The 19,694-nt window shown below is 37.7% G+C and overlaps 1 long non-coding RNA gene across 1 annotated transcript; it reads right to left on the reverse strand.

The window, feature by feature from the left end:
• Positions 1-8,631: 8,631 nt before the first annotated feature.
• LOC126633226 (uncharacterized) lies at positions 8,632-10,760 on the reverse strand. Its single transcript, XR_007626985.1, has 2 exons — positions 10,689-10,760; positions 8,632-10,588 (listed from the first exon to the last, which is right to left on the reverse strand). It is a non-coding gene; the product is annotated as an uncharacterized LOC126633226 (long non-coding RNA).
• Positions 10,761-19,694: the final 8,934 nt, after the last annotated feature.

Below are 19,694 nucleotides of genomic sequence, written 5' to 3' on the forward strand. Positions count from 1 at the left end.
GTTTAAAATGTCGCCTTCGGTAGTGTTGTTGATGTGAGAAGAAGAACTTTGGCGCAATGTGCTTAGTGTTGTCTCCTTTGATGTAACCCTTCTTGAGTTGTTTGATGCATACTGCGTTGTCTTCATAAATCGTCGTCAGGACGTCAACGACGGGGTAAAGATCGCAGAAGCTTCGAATATGGCCCACAACTACTCTTAACCAAAAGCATTCTTAAGTTGCTTCGTGTAGGGTGATAATTTCAACATGGTTAGATGAAGTAGCAACTAAGGTCTATTTAGTTGACCTACAAGGGATTGCGGTGCCTTCAACGGTAAAGACATAACCCGTTTGAGAGCTCTCCTTGTGCGGATCAGATAAGTATCATGCGTTAGCATAACTAACAAGGCGAGAATAGACTCGAGATATGGGGTGTGGTATCACCCGAGGATTTATAGAGATAAAATAAGCCCAAATTCGTGGTACCCTTAAGGTAGCGAAAAATATCTTTAACACCAGTCCAGTGTCTGTGTGTTGGTGCATTACTGTATCTTGCCAAAAGATTAACAGCGAAGGAGATGTCGGGTCTAGTGCATTGAGCTAAGTACAACAAAGTGCCTATCGCACTTAGAAAGGAACTTCAGGCTCCAAAATATCTTCATCATCCTCCTTCGGATGGAAGGGATCTTGTTTTGCATCTAGCGATTAAACGACCATAGGAGTACTTGAAGGCTTCGCTTTATCCTCGTTAAAGTGGTGCAACACCTTCTGGGTGTAATTTGATTGATGTACTAAGATTCCATCCGAACCGTGCTCTATCTCAAGACCCAGACAATATTGAGTCTTTCCTAGATCTTTCATCTCAAATTCCAACTTTTGGTGCGCGGTAATTCTCTTTAGCTCTTCAGGAGTTCTGTGAGGTTCATGTCATCGACATATACTGCAACAATCGCAAAACCAAAATGTGACTTCTTAATGAACACACAAGGGCATAGTTCGTTGTTCACATATCCCTGACTAGTCAAATACTCACTTAAATGATTATAATACCACATTCTTCCAGATTGCTTCAAATCGTAGAGTGGACGCCTCAATCGAATTGCAAGAGTGTTCCGAGGTTTAGAAATATTTGATCCAGACAATGTAAGTCCTTCGGGAACTTTCATATAGATTTCTGTATCAAGATCCCCATAAAGATACACATTTACTACGTCCATTAGCTGCATACTTAGTTTTTCGAAACTAGCAAATTAATAAGGTAGCGAAAAGTAATCACATCGATAATGGGTGAATAAGTTTCATCATAGTCAATCTCGGGGCGTTGTAAGAAGCCTTGCACAACAAGACCAGCTTTTTAACGCACAATTTTGTTCTTCTCATTACACTTTCGAACGAAAACCCACTTGTAGCCAATAGGCTTCACATGTGGAGGAGTAAGAGCTACAGTCCAAACACCTTACGTTTTGCAAGTGAATCGAGTTCGACTTGGATTGTTTGTTTCCAGTTTGACCAATCAGTTCTACGTCGACATTCATCAACTAAATGGGGTTCAATGTCATCAATCAACATGATCTCAGTAGCTACTGCATATGTTAATGCATCGTCGATGATCATCTCATTTCTACACCAAACATCATCCAAGCTAGCATAATGGACCGGAATCTCACAATTCTCGGGAGGTGGATTCGTCTTTTCAAGGATGCTTCCATAATCTAGAATTTCCTCATGGGTTGGATAGAATGAGTAGGCGACAGTCGGATTCATGGTAGGCTCTTCAAGGGCCTATGTCATGGGTTTCCTCTTTCAGAGGTGTGAATCCTTTGAACTAAGAGGTCTGCCATGCTTTTGTGTAGGGACAGATGATTGGTTAGCTGTTAATGTACGTGGATCAGCCAAAGTGGCGTCCCAGGCCTCTAGGAGTAAAGTTCGTATTACATTTGGTACATCCATCTTTACAAGCACATTCGCAGCTGGAATATGTGATCTTGTCACTCGTACTAGATCAGTGAAAACATTTGGCATGCTCTGTGGTACACTCTGAAGATCACTTCAGTTTCAGACAATGTAGGAGTCATCCACGATAATTCATGTCGTTCTTCAAGAACGTTGACGCTTTTATCTCCTCCTAATGACTGGAAGACTATCTCATAGAAGTGACAATCTGCAAAACGAGTGGTAAATAGATCGCCTGTCAAAGGTTCTAAGCAATGAATGATCGAAGGAGAATAATATCCAATATAGATTCCCATCCTTCGTTGAGGCCCTATTTTTTTACGTAAGGACAATGAAATCGGCATATAGACCACACAACCAAAAACGTGCAGATGTGATATGTTGGGTTTGTATTCTGTAACCAACTGGAAAAAGCTATATGGTTTGGTCACAACAGGCCTTAGGCAGACCAACATAGCTGCGTGTAATATTGCATGGCCCCAAGTAGCGATCAGGAGCTTGGCACGTATGACCAACGATCGAGCAATCATTTGTAAGCGCTTAGTGAATGCCTCTGCAAAGCCGTTATGGGTGTGAATATGGGGTACTAGATGTTGAACTTCAACCCCAACAGACATGTAATAGTCATCAAAAGTTTTAGATGTGAATTCTCGAGCATTATCCAATCGAATAGATTTAATCGGATAATCAGGGTGGTGAGCCCTGAGCTTGATAACCTAAGCCAAAAGTTTGGAAAACGCAGCGTTCCTTGTGGACAACAAGCACACGTGTGACCAACGTGTAGAGGCGTCAACCAAAACCATAAAATATCTAAATGGTCCGCATGGAGGGTGAATCTGTCCACAAATGTCCCCCTGAATCCTTTGTAGAAAATTAAGAGGATTCAAGTGAATCTTGTCATAAGAAGGCTTAATAATAAGCTTTCCCATTGAGCATGTTTGGCATGCAATTCCTTGAATCGAACCTAAACTTCAGGTCAATGGATGCCCACGTGATGATTTGAGGATACGGCACATCGCTATTCGTCCAGGGTGTCCCAAACGATCATGCCAAAGTGTAATTTCGTGCACGGTCCCTGAGGTAGGGTCGGCCACATAATGGCTTTCTATAAGGTGTAAGGTCGTAGTATACAGACAACTCAGGTTACGCTCCATCTTTTCTAGAATACGCTTCTGGCCATATTCATAAGAAGTTATGCACAGAAATTCAACTCCGTTTTCTATATAGGTTTTAGCGTGGTAATTATTATCTCTAATGTCCTTGAAACTCAATAACGTTCTTCCGGAACGTGGAGAATATAGTGCCTCATCAATGGTCAAGATTGTACCATTGGATAACATTATATGTGCCTTACCGTATCCCTCGATCAAGTTAGATGGTCCTGAGAGGGTTGCTAGAAGTGCATTCTTAGGTATGAAGTTAGTGAAATAGATGCGTTCATGCAAAATTGTGTGTGTGGTTTCACAATTTGCCAAACAACAAACTTTCCCACTTATCATACCTAGAAATAAAATTAATTTGAATCGGTCACATGCATAAAAGTTCTAAAAACAAATATCAATCAAAATAGTTTAAGTATTCAAGGATGATAATGAATTAAAACTTAATATCCAAAAAAAAAATTATCAACAAATAATCCAAACATAAAGGAAAATTGTGCAAAATTAAACAAAAAAAATAAATAGGGGGGTTTGGCCACTTTGTGGAATTCGGCCCCATTGTTGCAAATTCAACTAAAAAAAATAGTTTGTATATAAGATTATAATCCTCCATAGGGGTGGTAACCTACTAAAAGTTAGAAACCTTTATCTTGGTACTCTCTTGTTCATCCACTCAGTGGCGGAGCCAGGATTTCTGGTTAGGAGGGGCCCCTCACAAATATTAAAAAAAAATTAAATCAATAGTAGTTACAAAACTGTTAACCAAAACATCATAGTATATATATGAAAAGTAACCAAAATTCAAAATAACATAACATTGATAATATTACATATTCCCAATAATTAAAATAATTGTCCTCGACGAGTTTTCATATTTTGAAACCGTTGCATGATAGCCTCATCCTCTATACTATTAAAAATATCCTTTTCAATATAAGCAACCAAACAATCGTTCATCAACAAATCACTCATTCGATTGCGTAAGGTGTTCTTAACAATGTTCATAGCAGAAAAGACTCGCTCTACACTTGCTATTGCAACCGGTAAGATGAGTGCCAGTGTCAAAAGCAAGTACACTACGGGTAAGTATGATCTTTCTTGGTTCCAACCATCTTTTGTGCAAGATCACTAATTCCTTTCAAATCTGCAAACTCACTATTAAAGGTCATGTCCCAAATATAATTCTCAAGCTATTCTTTGAGTAACTCAAGATCGTGCTCTGAAAAATCACTTGGATAAAATTGGGCAAGACGCATCAATTTTTCTTTATCAAAGGCAGAGAAAGAATTACTTGGACTTAAACATGCCACACAAAGAAGTAGTTCAGTATTCTTCTCAGTAAATCGATCATTTAACTCAGTGAGTTGTTTATCTATGACATCGGTGAATAAATCAACCCGATAATGGTGCACGTTTGTGATGGGATGAGCTTTTCGGTTTGGTCGCTCTCCACTTGTAAAAATATCATCCATGCTAGGAATTTTAATACGATTCTTGTCACAAAAGGATGAAACTTCATCAAATAAGGATTCCCAACCACTTTCTCGCATCCTTTGCGATCTTCCTTTGCATATATTGACCAAGTTCATTGCATTCACAATATCTTGATCCTTCTTTTGCAATGCCTGTGATAAATCGTTTGTGATCCCCAAAACCTTTTTCATCAAGTGTAGACCAAAAATAAAGTTGAAAGATTGAATTAAAGTCAATAGAACCTTGGCTTCAAATTTTTGTTTAGAACTTGTTCCATCTTTTCTTACAATCTCAAGCACTTCTATCGTTGATGAGAACATGTGAGCCAAGCTGATTAAACAATTATAATGAGAGCTCCATCGCGTGTCACTAGCCTGCTTAGGAGTAGTTTCTTGATTCAAACCTTGTCCACTTGAAAGCTCGTTATTTTCTAGTGCTTCCAAAACTACATGAGCATGTTTCTCTCTAAGAATATCACGACGCTTAGAAGATGCCACCACAACATTCACCACAGAAGAAACTGAATGATTATTTTGTGAAAACATGTTCATATGAATAACATCTATAGCATGCATTTAACAATTAAAAGGCGGAATCATGCTTGCATGCATTCAAAAACAAAACATTACCCATGAAATTCAAAGCCTAGTAGATTGGTGAACCATGAATCAACTCAAAACAAAGTGAGTTGAAATTTATACCTTTGTAGATTCCTCTTTGCATAAGCAAAGGCTAATCACCCAAAGAGAGGGCCTTCATTCCTTGCATCTAAAATCTATGGATTTGGATGGATGAAAAGGTTTCTCCAAGTTCCCAAAATTGAGAACCTCTAAGTCTCCACACCAAGGAGAGATTGGAGAAGGAATGAGTGACCTTGGAGTAGTGGGATTGCTAGATCCACCCTCCAAGGGGGGCCGGCCACCTAGAGAGAAAAAGGAGAGACATGTTCTCACCAATTTTCTCCAAAAGAACCCTTAATGAATTTTAGGCTATAAAGTTCTTTATATAGTCACTTCTATAAATGACCTAAAGAACCAAAAAACCCTAATTCAACTCATATGGCCGGCCACATTAGGGATTTGGGCTTTTGGGCCTTTGTGAATCTTTATTCATTAAACTGTCATACAACTTAAGTCAATGGGCTTGACGTTTGAAGCCCATTGGGCCTTAAGGTCCAAAACTATCCCGAGGTCTTTAACGAACTTATTCGTTTGATTAATTAACATATTAATTAATCCTTGCCATAAATAATTAAACCTTTTAATTATTCTTACTCATCTCCATTGTTTCTTCAATCTCCACCTTACACGGTGTACGATCCATTAGGTTCCTTTTAGCGAGGCAGTGGGCGATTAAAACTCTTTCAAATCGATTGTGAATTGAAACTTACTTTCAATTCTCCCTTTAGTGATTATACACGTTTAGGGCTTCCACAAACCATGAGTGACACCTAGCAGCATATCATGGTTACCCAAGCTAATCAGAAGAGGTGGAGAACCTATTCAGTTTAGGATTACAAATGCAATACGGTCTTTCTCTAATACAATACTCTTGACCACATTGTTTGGTTTGATAGTTTATTCATGTCTACTATCCAATGTGATTCGTGTGCTTATATGATTACCTTGAATGTGATTTGGAACGCCTTCCTAAATCTCATTCATACTTTGGCCAAAGATTTCATGGCTAAGTAGCTTAACCCCAACGATGCCGTGGACACTCGCGGATGGGGTGACTTTGACATAATCAAAGATCAAGGACTTAACCATAAGACAGCTGTGATGCCTCAGGTCAAATGACTACTTTGCATTATCCCAACCATGAGTTCTCATGTGACATGAATATGAGAACTCTTCGTTGATCGTGTTCAGTGAACTCATTCTCTATTGAGCACCTACGTACTTGTCTTGATGTCACACACACCAATGACTCGAGACTAGTCACTATCCCTGAGAGAAGACACAGCACGTACTGATCTTAACGGACTGTCAATGCCCAATTGGCAATCCTATGATCAGGAACGTTTAGGATGTGTCTACGAAAGAATGGTCTCATGAATCTAACTTCTTTAGATCGTATTCTCCCAATCACATATTCCTTGGACTTATCGTTTAAGCATATAACATTTATATGAGACGGCTAAAAACAATAATCTATGCCCTTGATATTAAACTAGATTAGTTTAACATGTGAAATGTCCGTAAAGTATCATCATATGATTGGTTTTAGGGCACATTTCCAACAGAAACCATAGTAAAGAGATCTCCAATTTCTGAATTTTTTTTTTTGCCACTGCTACTAGAGCTAATTGAAGTTGATGAGCAAAACAATGAACATAAAAGACAGACTCATTCTCATTTAAAATTAGTGCTTTAAGGCCATTGAACTCACCTTGCATATTACTTGCCCCATCATAGCCTTGTCCACGCAATTTTGATATGCTCAATCCATGTCTAGAAAAGAAATCATCAATGGCTAACTTGAGTGAGGAAGCTTTAGTATCTGCAACATGCTCAATACCTACAAAGCGCTCTATCACATGACCCTTATCCACATAGCGCAATACAATGGCCATTTGCTCCTTTGAAGACTTGTCTCGTGATTCATCAACAAGAATGGAAAATAAAGAATCATTAATATCACTAGTGATTGCACTGATGATTTCATACGAAATAGCACTTAAGATGTCTTTCTGAATATCAGGTGATGTCAATTTCAAATTTTCAGGAGCATTTTCTAGCGTGACAGCCTTTATTATAATGACGTAGCCACCGTAGAATTTCAAGAAAGTTTCCTTGGTTGAGTGAATTTTCAGATTCATCATGCCTACGAAATGGAAGACCTTGTTGTAAGAGAATTCTACTAACACCAACTGATGCACCTAATCAAGTTCGATAATTAATTCGATCTTGGTCAGTTTGTTTTGAGATAACTGTTTCAATATGTTGCTTTTGGTTTAATAAGGCTTCATAGTTTCTCCAAGCATTATTATGAGAACTATTAGGTCCTCCAACATGAATTTCTAGTTTCTTCTTGCACTTCCAATTCTTGAATCCGACTCCAACAAAAGTATCCCCACCACATTGATCTCCAATATCAGGTTTGAAGAGATAACAACATAAACAATAGGCAGCATCCTGTGATGTGCTATACTCCAACCAATTAGGAAACTGAGTAAACCAAGCAGGATTGAACCTTCTAGGCTTTGTCCCAAAATTTGTGTAGGGAAATGTATGGGTTTTTGGTTGACAAGGTTTATTTTCGAGATAGGCTCTTCAAACTTGGTCTCGAACATTAGGATGATAACTCAAAATCGGTCTACGCAATCCAAGATCATATTGGAGAGTTTCTGAGTTAATTTCCATAGAATCCACACAAGTTTGTTTTGAACTACTTTCATTGTTCTTTGGACTCTTTGAAGACGGTTCTAATATCTCAGGTTGTGTTTTTCTCTTGAAATATCTTTCCATAACTGAAAAGTAAAAAAACATAGATTGACTAACTTTAAATTAAAAGAAATATGAACATATATGCTAATTTTACAAACTAAAACAAATTAGGCGATAGTTAAGAGAAATTGCAAGACATCAATTTAATCATAATTTATAAACAAAAAATTGTAACAGAAATTGAGAGTAAAATACATACTTTGGGTTGTTGACCAATTAACTAAACTTCAATGTCTTTTTTTGATGGAATGATGGAATAATGGAATTCTTTAATCTGCAAAAAAAAAATATTTGTTAAATTAATTTACAATTGTGGTAGATAACAACATATATGAATTAATTGAAAATGACAACTTTGGAGATTCGAAGTTATACCTTTGAGGATCATGGAAATTGAATTATTGAAGAATAATAGAATGATAGGTTGATTGAAGATTGTGACATGCTATAGATGAGAGAAGCAGCAGTCGGCTATGTTGTCTAGAAAATAATAGACTGATGTACTGTTCTCACTATTTTTTCAGACTAGCAATGACACACCCCGATCCGGAGGATCCAGGTGTGCTGGCCGTCACGTGGGCGTGACGTAACCATAAGCACGACACGGAAGCGTAAAAGCAACATAAATCAGCAGAATTTCAAACCAAATTCATACATAACCACCTACGAACATAACCGGACGAGTTATACTAATAATACATAAGTTCAGAGCATAGGTTAACTGCAGTCAAGTAGGACTAAAATAAGATACATCACCCTCGGGTGAGTCCTACATGTGGAAGGTCTGTCAGAAAGCCGGAAAGGACCTCGTGAGCCAACCACCTCTAAACTAGAACCTGGAGGGGCGCAAAACAAAATGAGTGGGTCAGTAAAACAAATTAGTTTTCCAAAACAGTTCATTAAAACAATTATATCCCCTCGCCGTAAAAACCTGTATACTTTCCCAGAAATATATAACCATATAAAATCTCAAAACTTAAATCTCAAATCTTTAACATTTCCAAGAAAACATGCCATGCCATAATTCAAAATATAAATCAGGTGAAATAAGGAATCAATCGGAGACCCTGCAGTTGGTCCTATACGATTAACTCAATAGCTCAAATCCCACTAAGCCGGAGTCACCACAGTGACCTATACGGCCCTACTCTGCACATCACTCGGAACTACGTAAGGTAGTCTATACGATGAAAGGTGTAAAAATACGCTCTAGTGCTTCTCTCATCATATCATCAGCGCGCATAACTAAGGTCACCCACTAGTCGGAATCACGCCTAGTGATCTGTACGACTAGCATGTCGGAACCCTCACATGGTCTGTACGACATCCACCTACTTGGATCCAAGGCGAGCGTGCGGTGTGGTGAATAAAATAAGCACTAACACCTAGGGTGCAGGTTATGAGCTCAAAACATCTCAACAACAACAATTCAATGAATAAATGAACTCACCTGACTTACCTGTGCCTCCACAGCACCATGCAACATGTATGCATCATATATCAATCATATAACTCATGTGGAATTCATATTCTTCAAATAATTCTATGCATGGCATTTTCAAAATATAATTTCGCATAAAAGCATTTTTCTGGGAAAAACAATAGTATATAGGTAATACGAAAACAAAACTGCCCACTCACTGATAAGTCGACGGGTCGTAACCCCCGTGGCGTCCCTGGATGCGGTCGTCCTCGGGATACGTCTCACCTATATGTGAAACAACTATAAAAACATTAATTTTAAGCATATCACCAATAATTCGAAATAACTTCTCATACGATGCTCAATTTTGGTATATGAATATACCACATCGACCTACTCGACGTCACGAGCGTCGGGATATTTTTAGAAAAAATTTTTGACTGCCCACGCGCCCCCACGCGCCACACGTGGCACGGGTCCACGCGCTGGCCACGCGCAGCACGTGCAGCGCACGTGTCGTCTCCTTCGCAGGGCTTCGCCGGACTGGTTCTCCGGCGGCCGGACTCCGGCCGAACTCCGGCCGATTTTCAAACTCACTGTTCTCCTTCGTTTTTCACCCATTTTCTTCGTATTTTATACCAAATTGAAGCCCTAAGAGTGTACTATCACGTTGGACTAGTTTTAGGGCCTAAAAACTACGAAATCTCACCTAGCAAAAACCAAAGATTCGGCCAAACTTGAAACCTACGATCCCGGCGTCCAAAATTCTCCAACGAACGTCCCCGAGCTTCCTTAGGACCTCCTAAAGCTCACCACAAGCTTGAAATCTCCTGAAACACAACATTTTACGTTCGCATGAACAGTACCTCAAAAATGGAGGTTCGGGATCTACGTGAAATCGAAGGTTTCACTTCCTAAAACTAGTACCAATGAACTCAGAACGTCAAAACGATGAAGATACATACCTTATTTGTCTCGATCCGTCGAGTTTTGAAGGGTTTTGGGTGGTGGTCCGTACGATGGGTGTGTTTGGGTGTGAGGTCGGGACAGAGAGAGAGAGAGAGACTGAGAGAGTGATCGAGAGGGAGGAGAGAAAGAGACTGATCTTGTGTGGTCAAACCAATCCACACCATCCAAAATCTCTCTTAAGTCCCTAACCACAAAATATAAAATCAACTTCCAAAATATTTCTAACTTAAACAACTTCTTAAAAGTTAGGGACCAAGCATTTTCAAAACGTAATACACACATACCTTGATACCTGTCAAGGGCATTTTTGTCCTTTCACATTCCCGCCAAAAGTACCTCCGGGACGGGCTGTGACAAGCAATAGTCGGCTAGGGCTAGAAAGAAACTTAAAGAGTAAAAAAATACTAATTTTTAGTATTGGGAAAAGGAATGAAAGTGTTGGAAGTTGGAATAGGTAGGGTTTATGGTTAGACTAGATTACATAAATATTCTTAAAATATTTAAAGAGGGCCAGATATGTTGTCTAGAAAATTGGAATGATTTAAGTGAAAGTCATGAAAAAGTGATAAAAATAATAAAAATAATAAGTAGTACTAATTTTTTTTTATAAACAAAAGCAGGGTGGGCCTAGGACTACTGTGGTCCTATAGTCCATCCACCCCTACATCCACTTGCACAAAGTTTGATTTAAACTTCGTACGACAAGAATGATATTTAGCTACAACCTTCTTACGAGCTCAGCAAACATAGGACCAATGGTCATTTGAACCAAAGCGATAGCACATATCTGCATCCATGGTTTCAGGTGCTTTGCCCTTATTCTTGAAGTTTGGGGGCCTTGGGAGAGAGGTTGTGGCACTTTTGGGCTCGGTTTCCTCCCTTAGGTGGGCCTTGGCTTTATTGACCTTGACAGGGTAGCTTATGGCCGCCCTTACCATGCCTATGTTGGCATTTTGGACGTTGGTTTGTGTTATAATGTGCTTGATGGACAATAGTCACCCCTAGTAAGTCAAGCTTGTTGATTTTTCATCAACAGCTGATTCTGCTTTTCAGCGAGAAGTAAGACAGAGATCAAATCCAAAAACTTGGTGAACTTATAAGCCCTATATTGTTAATGTAGGACAATATTAGTGGCAGATAAGGTCGAATAAGTCTTCTCCAAAAGATCCTCTTCGGTCAAGTTCTCGTTACAGAACTTGAGAAGTGATCGGATTTAACAAACTTTAGAATTATATTCATTCACAGATTTAAAGTCTTGGAAGCTCATATGTTACTAGTCATGTTTTGCTTCAGGCAAGAAGATGTCAGTTTGGTGATCAAAGCGATCAGCCAAAGCGACCTAAAGTGCTCTTGGATCTTCCTCAACAAGGTACTCGGTTTGCAATGCATCATGAATATGTCTTCGTCTTCAGATGAAGATCATGGCAGTGGCTTTCTTAGCTTCGCTAACCAGGTTGTTTGTCTCATCTTCAATGGTGGGACGCAAATTCTTTGTGATGAGGTGGAGCTTCACATCTTGGACCCACTTGAGGTAGTTTCTTCTAGATACCTCTAAAGCTGTGAAGTCGAGTTTGTTCAAATTCAACATGTCTCTATCATAAAATAAATGGACAAGAATGTGGTTAGTGTAATGGAGAAAAAATCAATCCATTCACATAGGAGTAGAACATTCAGGTTCTAATAGACATGTATTGGTTTAAATTTACATGAAAAGCTTCCGGTTTTCATGGGTGATGTTTTTAAGGAAAACTTCAGGTTTTCGAACAAGGCATGTTTCTAGAAACTTTAGGTTTCGAAATAATTATGAACTTACAACTCATATGTTCCTACGAACAAACACAGATATTTATACAGAAATGTGCAATAAGAAAATATGCAAATAGATCTTCAGGGTTTATTATAATAATTAAATTAATTATTTGGACTTCGGGCCAAAATGAAAGTGTGGGTGAAAAATTATAAAACCCAAATTGTCTAAAAGAAATAAACAATTGAGCTTGGGGCCTAAAACATGGGCTAAAAACCCACAATTGGGCTAAGTAAACTAAGACCGTGCGGCCCAGGCCCAGAAAAATGGGTTGGAATGGGCATATCAGGCCAAGGGGTTGCAAGCCCAATGGTAGCAAATGGGCTACAAGAAAAGAAAGAAGTTGGGCCAAAAAACATAGGCCCAGATAGGGCGCTGATCTGGTGCTTTGCAGAGCACATGTACTCGGGGGGGGACGTAATCATGTGGGTCACGGTACATAGGACCACCATAGCTATGCAGAGCTGTGATCGAGTGTGTAACGGTGCAGATGCATCGAGTCACCAGCTACGAGCTGGAATCAAGTGCAGTTTCAAGCATGGGGACATCATAGCCCTACAGGCTGGTGTCATATTGGGCCGAGTATGGGCTTTAATGCTCAAGCCCTAAAACCAAAAATAGGTTTTAATTTTGGGCCGAGAGTAACCAAGTCCTAATTGGGTTGGGTTTGAACCAAAAAACACCCCAGCCGTAGCTGGGTGCGCTCACCGGGAAAGAAGATCGCCGTCGTAACTTCAGGCGGTTATGTTTTGGGACAAAAATTCTCTGGGCAAATTTGTGGGTCAACGGGATCACGAATATGAATAGAGACAAAAAAATCTCAACATTTCAACCAAAAACCCTAGAATTTCAAATCGGAATTTCAAAAAATCCGACGAGATTCAAAAGAATCTTGGTCAATCTACGTCGATGGACAAGCTTCAGGCCACCCTTGGTCAAGGTTGGGTTGCAGGCCCACCTATGATAGTGGAGATGCCATGGAAAGGGTCGGGTTTTTCTGGGTTTCAAACTGCAGGCCTAGTGCTGATGGCTTGATGCGGTGCGGCTTAGAAGCCAGCAGCTCGCGGTAGGGTGGTGATGGGATGGGTTTCATGAGAAACCCTAATTTTTTATTTTGTTTTTCTTAATTCCAAATTATAAATTTAATTCAATTTCATGCATATTCAATATATAATTTAATGCATGAGCAGATATATGATGCAATTCATGGCAATATCAATTCACATAATTCAACAATTATGAATATAATGCATACACAATTTATGTAGAATCTAAAATTTGGAAAACATAAAGTTGGTTCATGCATTATGGTGAATGTTCATGCTTTCAGGGCTGAAAAAATATCGAGATAAAAACTGTTGTTTTGAAAGAACCTGATTGCATGATGATATTGATAAACTGGTTTGATACAAAAAAATCTACGTGATATTCCTAAGCACAGCGGTAGGAGCGTGCTGATAACGTGTTGTGGCCTATATTTAACTGACAAGGAGATAAGGCCAACTGCACAGAGAAAATATAGAAAGAGAGAGAGAGAGAGAGATGTGTTTGTAGGGTTGTGTAGAGAATGTGTTATTCCCCTACGTAGTGTCTTTATTTATAGTACTAAGTGAAGGAAGAAATCCTTCTCCTCCAAGGAATACAAGTCCTAATAGGGAAGAATAACTAGAATCAAATCTAACTAGGATTTACATAATCACACTTAAATAAGAAGTTTATAACACAATTATATATTTTTTTTAATTTACCAAATACTTTTACACTGCTTTTCATACTCACAATACTTTTAAAATAAAAAATACAAATTATCAAACACTTAACTACTATAATTTTACAGCTAATTATTCTTAAAGCACAGTTGAAGCAGTTTAAAAAAAAGCACTGCAATCCCAAACTAACCCTAAATCACAATGACTGTGAACATGGGGATATCTATTTGTATAAGAAACATAATTCATACAAAAAATGTGAAAATCTTATTGATGCAAGCATATAAAAACAATTCTATGAATGGCCCATCAAATCATAAGTAGAGATCGACAAATGACAAACAATGAGAGAACTCCAATTATGCTCTTTTTACCTGTACGTTAAATTATATATATAAAGATAAATTTTAAGAGATTGGGAAGGAGAAATCAAAGTGTGTTCCTTCTCGTAAGAGGGCATAGTATTTACATAGAAAAGAGCTCAACTGTTGAGATATTACATATTGACCCAGAATGTGAACAACCACATAATAAATATTATTTATAACACTTGTTCACCAATCAATGGTAGTTGTCTCGATAAAACCTTGCTTGGAAAACCCAGTGGGACAAAACCAAAACGAAGGACAAAAACCGAGCAAAATTTAGACGACATTGATAAGGTGTTGGACAAGCATAATGTTACCTCACTTAAACCTTGTGAGGAAATCCCCAATGGGATAAAAACCTAGTCGAAGTAAAAAAGAGAACAATCGCTTATATGTCAATTTTAGCGTATTGTCGAAGACTCCGCCTAATGAATAAGTTTGCATGTCTTCTCCTAATGATAGTAAGCCTATGTACGGTTGGTCACCATTAACAGGTTTGAAATAATTAGACTTGATTTTGAAAAGTACTGTAGTGATCGGGATGAATGACAATAGTCTTTTTTGTATTCTTGCAAAGATTAGAGAAATAATGTGAAGTCTAGTTTTATTGCTTGGCTTCCCTTGTCAAATGTTATAAATTGTACCACACATGCTCTAGTTAGATTTAGGGTTTAAATGCTACTTTGGAATCTTGTTGCTGGAAGTATCATCTCAAGAGCTTAACTTCTCTCATCAAAGGTTTGTTCATTCATATGCATTTCATGCCATTATTTCCAGTACATTATGTCTAGTGGTTCTGTCTCGTCAAAACTTCTCGCTGCTTTCACGCGAGCTAGGCACACACTTTAAGACAACCCACATGGATCATCTGATAACTTTTTCCCAGAAATAGATTTTCAACCCTAGATCTTTCCATATTGCTCTTGCACATGACACGTGGTTTTTCTTGTCCCCTTTCTTGTCTGAAACTCAACCCTCTTTATAAAGACCAATCTAGGGTTCATTTGGTTTTTAGGGTTTAAGATTGGAAATTTTTTGAAAACTTTATTTTTCATCTCCATCTCAGATCTCCTAAGAGCATCAAGCATATTTTATGGTTAATGTTCTTCATTGGATATTTCTAAACCTACCTTTGAAATTGCTTGCTTAAATTCATTTTATATGCTTATTTGTTTTGGCTAGAAGTTACATTTTCATAAAATAATTGATTTTAGCCTTGAGCTACCTCTTGTGTTCTTCATTGAAACCTTAGCCATAAAATCATGTTCATGTATCAAACACCCAATCACTACATATTAGGGTAGCATTGTCTTCGTGGTTTTGTTTTAATTTGGTGGTCAAGTTTTTCAAGTTTCAAATCTTTAAACTGACGTCTTTTTGGATTCGCGTCGGTTTCATTTTTCAAGTGTTTGACTGGTGAAATTAACGAGACATCGAATCTAGATTTGCATCAACTTCATTATAACATCATTTGCATAGTTGATTTGATTTCAGTGCCACAAGGTAAAGAGCTCAGGAGGAGCTGCCACTTCATAAAGACCTGAGGAATCCATCTCATGAAAGGCAAGGTGCACAAAGGTACAAGCTACTCCGTAGATTAGGATCTAGGAATTGGGGTTGTGTGGTTACTTTGTAAGAATCTTGATTTCACTCGTGGATTGCACTCAGTGGAGAGTTCTCGGTTTTTTAACCCAAAGGTGGGTTTTTCCGGCCGAAAACTTTTACGTTCTTTATCTCTTAAGTTTGTCCACATATCTTATTTACTTGCATATGTTTCATGCATCCTATGAATTATTATTTGATATGTGTTAGAAACTAAGTTTCCACTGCATATTATAAGCAATGAATTGATTTGTTGTTGACTAAGATAACTTATAGTGAACTAAGTTTGATTCATAGATTTGCGTTTGATTAATTGATGAATCTGTAATTAGTTAACTGGTGAGCTTGACAAATCAATTCAGCATATTTTAATTCATAATTGCTTTGTTATTGCTATTTGTATAATTAACCGATATGTAAATGTGCTCAAGCTTAGGAATTATTGTTGTGAAACTAATATGGGCAGACGTTGATTAGTTGAACGTATTGGTCAGTTATGTTTCGTTCTTACAATTGCACTTTATATCACTGACTAACTTGTAACTAGTTAACTACTTCATTTGACTAGTCTACTGTGCAAAGTTTTTTTTTTTTTTTTTTGGTAGGATATTCTTCCTAGTACCCAATTTCAATTGGTATCAGAGCCATGCTCTTGATATACTTAAAGTGATCTCTAGGATTTACTGGTATTGGGTGGAATCTAATCATGGATCATGAGGCATTCTCTATTGAGAACTCCTTGTTGATCGTGTTCAATGGACTCATTCTCTATTGAGCACCTACATGCTTATCTTGGTGTCAGTCACACCAATGACTCGAGACCAATCACTCTCCCTAAGAGAAGACATATCACGTACTGATCTTATAGGATTATCAATGCCCAATTGGCAATGCTATGATCATGAACGTTTATGATATGTATATGAAAGAGAATGGTCTCATGAATCTAACTTCTTTAGATCACATTCTCCCAATTACATATTCCTTGGACTTATCGTATAAGCATATAACATTTATATGAGACAGCTTCAAACAATAATATTTTCCCTTTATATTAAACTAGATTAGTTTAACATGTGAAACGTCCGTAAAGTATCATCATATGATTGGCTTTAGAGCACATTTCCAACAACAATTTCATAGGAAGTGGCCTCACTTCCACATTCACATAGGTGAGACTATCAAGGATATTCATGCAGCTAAATATCCCACTCAACATAGAGTATAGACCTTACTAAGAGAAAAAAAAATCTCAACCTAAAAACGCTTCAGGATGTCATGCTTCTTAGGGATGGACATGGAATAATATTCCAAATTAAGATTAACAAGACTTCACTCATATCACTTGTAACTTGTTATTACCCTTTGAACCTATTTCTTGGGATCTCCAGTCTATAAGTTGGGTTGCTATCACAAATGACTCAATTTTCTAAGGGCTATAGTGTCATCCTTTTCGAGGTTTTCCAAACCTTTTCTTATGCTAGTCCTTTCGTCAAAGGATCAACCAAGTTTTCTTCAGAGCGTATATGATCCACTCTTACAGCTCCATTAGTGAGATAATCTCTTACAGTGCAGTGCTTACAACGTATTTGTCGCATTTTCCCGTTATAATAACAGTTCTGCACTTTAGCTATCGTCGTTGTGCTATCGCAATGGATCAAAACTGTTGGAATCGGTTTCTCCCATAAAGGGGTATCTGACAATAGGTTTCTCAACCATCCTGCTTTTTCTCTTGCCGTAGCTAGCGTTATTAATTCTGACTCCATAGTAGACTGAGCCAAGATAGTCTGTTTCTTAGACTTCCATGACACAGCCCCACCACCAATACTAAAAATATATCCACTAGTGGCTTTAGAGTCATCTGAAAGGGTATTCCAATCAGTGTCGTTGTAAACTTCTAGGATAGCGGGAAACTTCTCATAGTGTAATCTGAAATTCATCTTCCTTTTAAGGTATCACATAGGCCTCTCTATAGCATTCCAATGGTCCAAACTAGGTCTGCTAGTAAACCTACATAAAACTCCTACGACATAAGATATATCAAGCCTAGTGTAATCAGTAGCATAACGAAGGCTACCAATAATACTTGCATACTCAGATTGTTTAACATTATCACTAGTGTTCTTGAACAGTTGGAAATAATAAAGAAAAATTAAAATGGACGAGATCCAAAACGGAAAAAATAAATAAATACGGAATGATTATGGAAGGATTATGGATAAAGACTTGTTCTTCTTCTCTATACATAGAAGGAATCTGAAAACATATTTATGTGGTACCAATTACTCCTTATTAACTGATAAGGTTAATAACAATTAACAATTATATACTTAATATTTTTAACAAAATGTATATGAATATTTAAATAAAAACATAAATGCTCCAACAACCTTGGATAATATTTCCACTATGATGTCAAAGGTTCCCCCTACTGTGGCTAATAACCTCTGAAGAATCATCGTTTCATTTAACAAAAACTTGTGTTGATTTAGAGGTTAGGCTTACTTTGGTTTTAATTGAGGTGTAGTGGCATTACTTACTCTATAAATTGAACTTAGTATCAATTCCAGTGCAAAACACCACTAGTTTATCTCTTAGGTTCTTGCTCAATGCTCCTTAAAATAAAATCATAAATATGAGCCTCAAAATCATCAGTTATGAGCACTTTTTTCAAAAATTTCAAGAAGGTGAATCTCAATCTCTCATTCCTTCAAAAGTGTTATCCATTGCAATGTCATAGGTCATCAAATATTTCCACTTGTCATAAAAGCCCAAAAGGTTCTTGGGGTGCCTCAAATATTTTTTGCACCAATCATATCAAATGACTTGTGTACCTTATTGCCATATGCCATCTTAAAGTTTCATATGGCTTTGGCTTTTTTCCTTGTGCGTAGTTTTGTGTTTTGCTCCTTGTTCGATTTATGTTGTAAGTGTTGTTTCTTAAACTCAATAGATTATTAAAAGTTTGGTTAGCCTCTGAATTAATATTGAGTTTAGTGGTTTGGAGTTTTGATTTAAAGATGGCTATCACCAATCTTATTACCCTACCTTGGCACATCACAATTGCACTATGAGCTTGTATTAATCTATGCTTTACTGTCCATGTGTGATTTTAAAGACTTGCTATTTGAAAATTGCATTGCATGTTTAATTTTAAGTCATTACTTTTTTTGGTTCCTTCTCATGGAAGCATAGATATTGGAGTTGTTCATTCACTCATCTTCTTTGTCGATTGTCTAGTTAGTTGTGGCTTATTGGTGCTAAGATCATGGTGTTCTCCTGTTTTCTCTCATAGTTTTTGGTGGTGTCCAAATTAGTTGATTTCATTATTGTAAGATTTTGCACTATCTATTTTCAAAGTGGACAGTTTCCTGTTCTAACGAGTCACTGGTTCTTGTCATAAAAGTGAATATTTTTAAGGGCATGTATGTCATTGCACTTTATGTTTTAACCTCCTCATCTCAACCATTCATGTCCTTCTTACAGTTCAGATCTCTTCATGGTATCCTACACATTTACCTTCTCTAACATCTCTAGGGATTCATTTTCACATCCGCTGCTAGTATGCATCATTCTGAGTTATTCACTTGTCGCTATAACATAGAAGCCTACCACCGTCAAGCCTATCAGAACCCCACTGTTCCTCTGTCCAAATGTCAAGCCTCCAAGTTATACCTTAAACAATGGAAATTTCATTCTTGTTGTTGCCAAAAGTTTTGCATGCTATGCCCTCTCTGATGTGCCCTTTAGATATTTGATTGTTCGGTCCATACTTTCCAAAAGGTTCTCAAACTACTTTTTCTT

Source organism: Malus sylvestris, chromosome 1 (assembly GCF_916048215.2).
Source record: "Malus sylvestris chromosome 1, drMalSylv7.2, whole genome shotgun sequence".
NCBI classification, from domain to species: domain Eukaryota; kingdom Viridiplantae; phylum Streptophyta; class Magnoliopsida; order Rosales; family Rosaceae; genus Malus; species Malus sylvestris.